We start from the raw sequence: 9,504 nt of genomic DNA on the forward strand, positions 1-9,504 counted from the left end.
TCATGAGTAGTGGCTCCATCCAGGAGAAACCACAAGACTCTACCTATTAGCATGAGTCTCCCAAAGTGGCAAGAGGCAACCAGAACACCACCAGAATTTCTTTGGTGCATTTCTCTCTATAAAGTTATGACAGGCAAAAATCAGAAAAGAAAGCAAGGCAAGTCAATGTCAGCTGTCTGTTGTGTTATACTTATACTCATTCCGAACATCATGTATCCTCCCAAGGATCTGCTCCAGCAAAGAACCCAGGTTGTGGTCTGCTGGCCGGACACAACACATGCCCTTTCACCAGGCAGCTTCCAGAAAAGTACCAGGTGGCTGTTTTCAGCAGAACATCCTCTCACATGTCTGCTTCAACACAACACTGTCTCAGTAGTTTTCAAACAACAATCACATGACACAACTGGGACTCCAATGAAACCAAAAATTTCTACTTCAGCTCTCTCTTTTTTCCCCCCAGGGTGCATTTCTACCCATTTTTTAAATCAAAAATAATGACATGTACAAATGTGTGTGGATTTATGTCTGGGCTTTCAATTCTATTCCATTGTTCAACACCTCTTTTTTATGCTAATACTATGCAATTTTTATTACTATAGCTCTGTAGTATAGCTTGAAATCAGAGATAGTAATAACTCCAGCAGTTCTTTTATTGTACAGGTTTATTTTAGCTATCCTGTTTTTTCTTTCTTTCTTTTTTTTTTTTTTTTTTTTTTGAAGTTGAGAATTGTCCTGTTAAGATCTGCAAAGAATTGTGTTGGAAATTTTATCTTGATTGCACTGAATCTGTTGCTTTTGGTAGGATGACCACTTTTACTATGTTAATCATACCAATCAATGAGCATGGGGGACTCTATAATCTTCTGATATCTTCTTCGGTTTCTTTCATCAAAGACTTAAAATTTTTACTATACAGGCCTTTAATTTGCTTGATCAGTTACTCCAAGATATTTATTACTCATTTAAGGCTATTGTGAAAGATTTTATTTCCCTGATTTCTTTCTTAGCCTGTTTGTCATTTGTATATGGGAAGACCACTGCTTTTTTTAGTCTTGTATCCAGTTAGTTTGCTGAAAGTAGTTATAAGGTGAAGGGGTTTCCTGGTAGAATTTTTAGGATTACTTATGTATACTATTATATCATCTGCAAATAAGGCTATTTTGATGTTTTACTTTCCAATCTGTACCTCATTTGTCTTTTGCAGTTCTCTCATTGCCCTAGCTAAGACTTCAACTACTATATTGAGAAAACATGGAGAGAGTAGACAACCTTGCCTTGCCCCTGAGTTTAGTGGAATTGCTTGGGTTTCTCTCCACATAACTTGATGTTGACTATAGGTTTGCTGCAAATTGCTTTTATTATGCTTAGCTATGTCCCTTATCTCTCCAGGACTTTTAAAATAAAGGGGTGTTGGATTTTTGTCAAAAGCCTTTTCTGAATCTTATGAGATGATCATGTATTTTTTTGTTTTATTTTTATATGATGAATTGTAATGATTGATTTTTATATATTGAACCATCCCTGAATCAAGGGAATGAAGTAAACTTCATCATGGTGGATATTTTTATGTGTAGTTCTCTCCCAAGTATTCTATTGAATATTTTCTCTTCTATGTTCATAACGGTAATTGTTCTGTAGCTCTCTCTGTGTTAAGTTTCTTTCTGGTTTAGGATTAGAGTAACTCTGGCCTCATAACATAAGACTTTATGTGTTCCTTATGTCTCTATTTTGTGTAATAATTTGATGAGTATTGACATTAATTCTTCTTTAAAAGTCTGATAGAATTCTGCACTAATGTCATCTTGTCCTAGGCTGGCAGGTTTCTTCCTTCCTTCCTTCCTTCCTTCCTTCCTTCCTTCCTTCCTTCCTTCCTTCCTTCCTTCCTTTACTTATTTATGGCCGTTGGGAGATTTTTAATGACTGTATTGTTTCATTTTAAGCTTATTGAAATTATTTATCTGACTTTGATTTAAGTGGTAAGTGGTATTTTTTAAGAAAGTTATTGATTTCTTTTAGATTTTCCTATTTGGTTGGTGCAGGTTTTTTAAGGTATGGCCTTATGACTCTCTGGATTTCCTTATTGTCTATTGTTATATCCCCATTTTCACTTCTGGATTTATTAATGTGGGTATGTTCTATCTTTTAATTAGTTTACATAAAAGTTTGTCTATCTTGTTAATTTCCCCAACTCTTTGTTTCATCGATTCTTTTTACTGTTCTCTTTATTTCTATTTTATTGATTTTAGCTTTCAGTTTGATTGGATATGCTTACTTCTTTTTGTTCTAGAACTTTCAGTAGTTCTGCTAAGATGCTAATATGAAATCTCTCCAATTTCTTTTAAATGTAGCCACTTAGGGCTATGACCTTTCCTCTTAAAACTATTTTTAATATACCTCATACATTTGGGGTAAGCTGTGTGTTCATTTTCATTGAATTCTAGAAAGACTTTTACTTCTTTATTTCTGTCTTGACTTATTTTTTATTTACTAGAGAGTTGTTTAGTTTCCATGAATTTGTTAAGATTTCTGCTGTTTCTGTTGTTGATATCTAGCTTTAGTCTATGGTGGTCTAACTATTCATGGAGTTATTTCTATTTTCTTGTAACAACTGAGACTTGATTTGTGTCAATTTTGAAGAACGTTCTATTTGGTCCTGAGAAGGAGGTATATTGTTTTGTGTAAATGTTCTATAAATATTTGTTAGGTTCATTTGGTTTGTATCATCTGTTAGCTCCAGAATTTCTCTGTTTAGGTTTTTGTCTGGATTACTTATTGGTGAGAGTCAGGTATTGAAGTCTTCCACTATTAGTGTGTCAGGGTCAATATGTGATTTAAGTTGTAATAGTGTTACTTTTATAAAAGTGCATACCCTTGTGTTTGAGGCACAGATATTAAGAATTGATATCATCGTGGTGGATTTTTCCTTTGATGAGTATATAGTGTTCCATCCCCATCTCTTTATTTATTTTTGTTTGAAGTCTATTTTGTTAGATATTAAAATTGCTGCATTAGCTTGCTCCTTTGGTACATTTTTTTGGAATATCTTTTCCAAACTCTTCCCCTGAGATAATGTCTATCCTTGATGTTTTGTTTCTTCGATGAAATAGAAAGATGGATCCTGTTTTTGTACTCAATTTGCTAGGCTGTGTTTGTTTATAAGGGTATTGAGATCATTGATATTAAGAAATATCAATAACCAATGATTGTTGATTTTTGTTCTTGTTGTTGGTAATATTGTGGTCGTTGGTGCTGGTGGTGGTGGAGGTGGTGGTATGTGTGTGTGCTTCCATTCTTTTGACTTTGCTTTTGTGACATTTTTTGTTTCCTGTGTTTTCATGAGTATAGTTAACGTCCTTGGTTTGGAATTTTTCTTCTAGCACCTTCTATAGGGCTGGATTTATGGATAGATATTGCTTTCTTATGGAATATCTTCTTTTCTCCATTTATCATGATTAAATGATCTGCTGGATATAGTAGTTTAGGGCTGGCATCTGTTGTCTCTTAGAGTTTGTAGCACATCTGCCAAGAACTTTCAGGATTTAAAAGTTTCCATTGAAAAGTCTGGTATAATTAAAATAGGTGTGCCTTTGAATGTTTCTTGGTCTTTTTCCCTCGAAACTTTTAATATTTCTTGTTCTGTTTTAGTTATTATTTCTTTTCTGGTCCAATCTATTTGGTGTTCTAAAGATTTCTTTTACTTTTATATGTTTCTCCTTCTTTAGGTTAGGAAATTTTTCTTCTATGATTTTAATGAAAATATTTCCTGGGCAATTGGAGTTGTAATTTTCCTTCCTCTATTCTCATTATTCTTGGGTTTAGTCTTTTTTATAGTTTCCAAGAGGTCATGGATGTTTTGTTTCAGGAAGTTTTTAGATTTAACATTTTCTTTAACTGATTTATCCATTTCTTCTACCATATCTTCAATGCTTGAGATTACCTATTTTATCTCTTGTGTTCTGTTGGCAAAGCTGGCCTCTCTAGTACCTGTTTAAATTACAAAAGTTTTCATTTCCAGAATTCCCTTCCTTTGTGTTTTTTGTTGTTGGTGTTTTTTGTTTGTTTGGTTGGTTTTTTTTTTTTTTTTTTTTGTATTACTTCTATTTCCATTTTCGAGTCTTAAACAGTTTTCTCTGTTTTCTTCTACTGTTTGTTTTTGTTTTCTTGGCTTTCTTTAAGAGATTTATTAACTTCCTCTAATTGTTTGCTTGTGATTTCTTGGGTTTATTTAATGGATTTATTCCTTTCTTCAACTTGTTCACATGTGTTTTTCTGAATTTCTTTAAGGGAATTGTTCATTTTCTCTTCATCTCTTTCATCTTTTCTATATAATCTTCATATAATTCATTACAAGGTCTTTTTCTTGTTTTGGGTTATGTTAGATTATTCAGAACCCGATGTGGTAGGTCAGCTGAGCTCTAGTGGAAACATTATTGCCCTGTCTGTTATTATGTTTTTACAGTTGTGTCTCAGTTTGAGGTAATTATAGGTCTAAGTGCTGGCTTCTGGTTTTGTCTTTCTTGGGTGGGTATTTTGTTCCTTGATTTCTGTTTTCTCTTTGGAATTTCAGAGAATGTGATGGCTGTGTATTGCCTGTTTTACTGCCTTGCTCAGCTGCTGTAAACACAGAAAATGCCTGCTGGTGTTACAGGCTGGGCTATTGGGATGAGTTGCAGGAAGGATGGTTGGTGGAGGTCTCTGCAATCCGTTTGATATGAAGTCAAAAGAAAAGTGATATTGCTTCACATTTCCTGCTATAGACCTGGGGATGGGACTGGGAAGACTTAGGTCTCAGAAGCAGCAGGAAAGGGGTGGTTCTGCCTTCTGTCTACTTGTTTCCCTGGAAGAATTTACACTTGGGTTAGCAGAGGGTACCTACTGGACTTGGGGGCTGGAATAAGATGATCAAATGGTGACAAGGAAGCTAGAAGGAGATGGACTGTGGGGTTAGAGGAGATGTGAATGGGGTAAGGGACAGAAATGCTGCAGTTCCATTGCAACACTGGGAATGAGACTGGGGATTAGATTTGTAGGGGAAGAGGGAATGGTGGTGGTTTTGGGTTAGCTTACCTGTCTTGCTATTCTGCCTAGCTGTTGTGTCCCAAACGAATGTCATCTGGTGTTGGAAGCTGAGGTAATGGAATGAGTTGAGGGAAGAAAGGTTGGAGGAGAAGGTCTTTGTGACCTGTTGGGGGTGGGGTTCAGAGAAGAAGGAGCAAATATGCTTTTGAGGAGGTTCAGTGATAGTCACCTGTCTCTCATTACATCATAATGAGTCCTTTAGAGATTTATTTTCTAATATAGAAAAACTCAGAAAAGCAGAGAGAGAGAGAGAGAGAGAGAGAGAGAGAGAGAGAGAGAGAGAGAGAGAGAGAGAGTTGTAGGCATGTTTTTTTTTATTGTTGTTGTTGTTTTTTGCATTGTTTAAGGATTATTTTTGTGTGCTATGTTATCCACATTCTGATTTCTCTGCCCTCATATCTTGTTTCATTCTGGATGCGGCAGCATTGTGATGCTTAGGTCAAGAGTACCCTGTCTCCATCGGGCGTGGTGGCGCACGACTTTAATCCCAGCATTCGGGAAGCAGAGGCAGGAGGATTTCTGAGTCCGAGGCCAGGCTCGTCTACAAAGTGAGATCCAGGACAGCCAGGGCTACACAGAGAAACCCTGTCTCAGAAAAAAAAAAAAAGAATACCTTGTCTCGTTTTTAAAACAGTCTTACAATTTACTTACTGCCTTGTCAATAAACGCTGATCATCCAATGGCTGGGCAGAAGAGAGAATAGGGTGGAAACTTCTGCTCTCCAGGGGAAGAGAGAGTGAGGAAGAATTTAAGATCGGGCCCATGATGAGGAGATGGCCCAGAAAGACACTCTGAGAAAAATATTGGATCCCCAAAGAGTCAGATCAACAATAATATGCAAGAATCATGGGACCATGTCTGGGAGGTAGCCATGTAGCTTAGGGGGTTAATATGAATCAGTATTGTCCAGGTATTGCTGTAGATAGAAACTTGTAAATAAAGCTTGGTTTCTTTATGTGGTTATTGGGGACTAGCAAAGATAAAGAAATAGAACAACTGGATTAATTCATTAGTTACATTTATATAAAAATAATTCATTTACAGAATATTTTATTATAATAATGCTTTCTAAAATGATCTTGTTATTCTTTTCTTTCCTATGGGGTCTTAAGAGGCTCCAAGCATTCTACTCCTATGACAGACATCTAGTAGTGATCAGTCAGGAGAAATTTTTATATTCTTTAATGGCACAGAATTTCCTAGGGGAATGGTAAGAGTCTTGAGGCCAGTATAACTGTTTAACAAAGTACCAGCAAAGCTGAATCACATGCTGCAATGGCTGACCTGCTGCCCTTTATTTTTTGTTTGAATCTTTGAGTCTTACACTCTTGGGGGACAATTAGTGTACTGATTCACCCATGTCTTCTCTGACAAAATTGTTTCTATATTCCCCTGAGGAAGCCCTGAATGTACTGCCGCCTGCTTTCAAGGCAGTTCCCTCAGTTGACCCTATTTGAGAGTCTTCTCTGTGCCATGGAGATTGCCATCTAAACAAATTCATGAAACAAAATAATTAGAACAGTGTGAACTCAGAGGAGACTGAGGTCCAGCAGGACAGGAGGAAGGACAGCAGATCAGAGGACAGAATTCCTTTTACAGTATATTTAGAATTTTTAGAAATACAACCTTTAAGATAGAGGGTCTTGTAAACTAGCCTCTTGTAAGAACTTAGCAACAGAAACTAGAATAACAGGACACTATAACAGCATATGTAGGTGGTTTAAAAATAAGGAGTTAGGATTTGCTATGCTTGTAAAGACTGGCTTAACCAGGTTGCTGTAATGTTAATTACTTTAGAAACAAGTGAGTACTTTTACTAAACAAATTATTATAAAATTATAAACACAAGTATCCGCTACAATGCCTAAGCCTGAGTTCTCAGGCTTAGGTTAATTTTCACAGAATATGATTAAATGTTAATAATATACAGGGTGATTTGCCTGGACTAAGTCAGACTGTCTGTTCTCTATCTAAGCATCTTTAAACCACAAAATGCTGACAGCCTGAGAGTAGGCTGTTATATGCTTGCTTGCTTGCTTGCTTGCTTGCTTGCTTGCTTGCTTGCTTAAGCTAAAATTATTTGTAGAATTTTAGGAAAAAGGATATGATGTTAATGATAATAAAATCTACCTGTGTGTAACCTGTAACCCTGCACATATTAGAAAAGTAAGTATCCCTGGGATAAAAATGATATGATTTGCATATTTTGAAATCACAAATGTTTTTGAAATCTGCATAAATAAATATATTTTCTGATTGCTAGCCAGTCAGAGTTGCAAAGCATCCCCGTCCCCCATCTGACTGTACCTTCTCTTCTCCTGATCCTACATCCTCTCTGGAACCCGTTGACTGCTGGGACTGGCTTCCGACAATTTAACATGATGCCAAGCCTAGAACTCACTCATCAGAATGTCAGACTCTTAGTAGGGGAAAACATCATAGGAGCCAGTAGTGGTGGTCCGAGCAGCATGTCAGAAAGGGAGAATGGGTCTGTGAATCTGCCTCCATCCACTGCTGGATGAAGCCTCTCAGGAGGCAGTTATGTTAGGTTCCTATTTGCAACCATAGCAGAGTATCATTAATAGTTTCAGGGGCTGGCTCTCTCACATTGGATGGGTCCCACATACAAACGTCAGATGGAGCTTGGAAGTCTTGTGTAAAAAGAGTCCGGAAGCCTTTCGGGTGGCACCAGCTCTGGGCAACATGTGTTCAAAAACAATTGTGAGGAGCCTGTGCCAGCAGGATCAGGGACACAGGAGCCCCACCAGACCAGTGGCTCAGGTTTCTTCCAGTCGGTGCCAGCTCTGGGCCACCTTGGATGCGAACTCGGTAGACGGTCCCACGGTCCCAAGAGAACTCTTCACTCCACCCTCCCGGAGCCCTAGCATACCCAAGATCTTAGGATCACTGGTGAGTGGAACACAACATCTGTTCCAACACAACTGGGAGTGCCTGGGGCCAGCAGGAGCAGGGGCACAAGATCTGTGCCCAACCAGCAGCCCGTGTTCCTTCTGGCTGGTGCTGGTCTACCTTGGTTTCCAACTTGGCAGACAGCACCATGGTCCTCAGAGGAGGTATCACTTCCAGGCACTCTAACACCTTCAGGATCTTAGGATTCCAGGATCTCAGGATCCCAGGAGCTTGGTTACACCAGATCTCATGGTCTCAGAGGAAGCTTGACTGCCAATAACTCTGACACACTCAGAATCTCGGGTTCACAGGATCATGGAATCACAGGATCACAGAGAAAGCTGGACTACGAGGAATTCTGACTCAAACCAGAATTACAAGAAGGACAGGCTCCAATCAGATATATTATCTCAAGGGCAGCAAGCACTTGAGATAATCAGATGGAAGGAAGAAAGCATAAGAACAGGAGCACCAGAAACCAAGGTTACTTGGCATCATCAGAACAAAGCTCTCCCACCATAGCAAGTCCTGGATACACCATCACATCAGAAAAGCAAGATATGGATCTAAAGTCACTTCTCATGATGATGATGGAGGACTATAAGAAGGAAATAAATAACTCCCTTAAAGAAATACAGGAGAACACATCCAAACATGTGAAAGAGTTGAACAAAACCATCAAGGATCTAAAAATGGAAGTAGAAACAATCACAAAGGGAAACCACTCTGGAAATAGAAAAGCTAGGAAAGAAATCAGGAGCCATTGATACAAGCATAACCAACAGAATACAAGAGATACAAGAGGGAATCTCAGGTGCAGAAGATACCATAGAAAACCTTGACACAACAATAAAAAGAAATTATGAAATGCAAAAAGATCCTAATCCAAAACATCCAGGAAATCCAGGACACAGTGAGAAGATCAAACCTAAGGATAATAGATATACATGAGAAGGAAGATTTCCAACTTAAAGGGCCAGTAAGTATCTTCAACAAAATTATAGAAGAAAACTTCTGTAACCTAAAGAAAGAGATGCCCATGAACATGCAAGAAGCCTACAGAACACCAAATAGACCTGACCAGAAAATAAATTCCTCCTGTCACATAATAATCAAAACACAAAATGCACAAAACAAAGAATATTAAAAGCAGTAAGGGGAAAAGGTCAAGTAACATATAAAGGCAGACCTATCAGAATTACACCTGACTTCTCCCCAGAGACTCTGAAAGCCAGAAGATCCTGGGCAGATGTCATATAGACCTTAAGAGAGCAAAAATGCCAACCCAGGCTACTATACCCAGCAAAACTCTCAATTACTACAGGTGGAGAAACCAAGGTATTCCATGACAAAATCAAATTTACACAATATCTTTCCACAAATCCAGCCCTTCAAAGGATAATAAAGGGAAAACTCCAACACAAAGAGGGAAACTAAGCTCGAGAAAAAGCAAGAAAGTAATCTTTCAACAACCCTAAAGAAGATAGCCACATGAATAGAATTCCACCCCTAACA

Source organism: Mus musculus, chromosome 19 (genome assembly GCF_000001635.26).
Source record: "Mus musculus strain C57BL/6J chromosome 19, GRCm38.p6 C57BL/6J".
Taxonomy (NCBI): domain Eukaryota; kingdom Metazoa; phylum Chordata; class Mammalia; order Rodentia; family Muridae; genus Mus; species Mus musculus.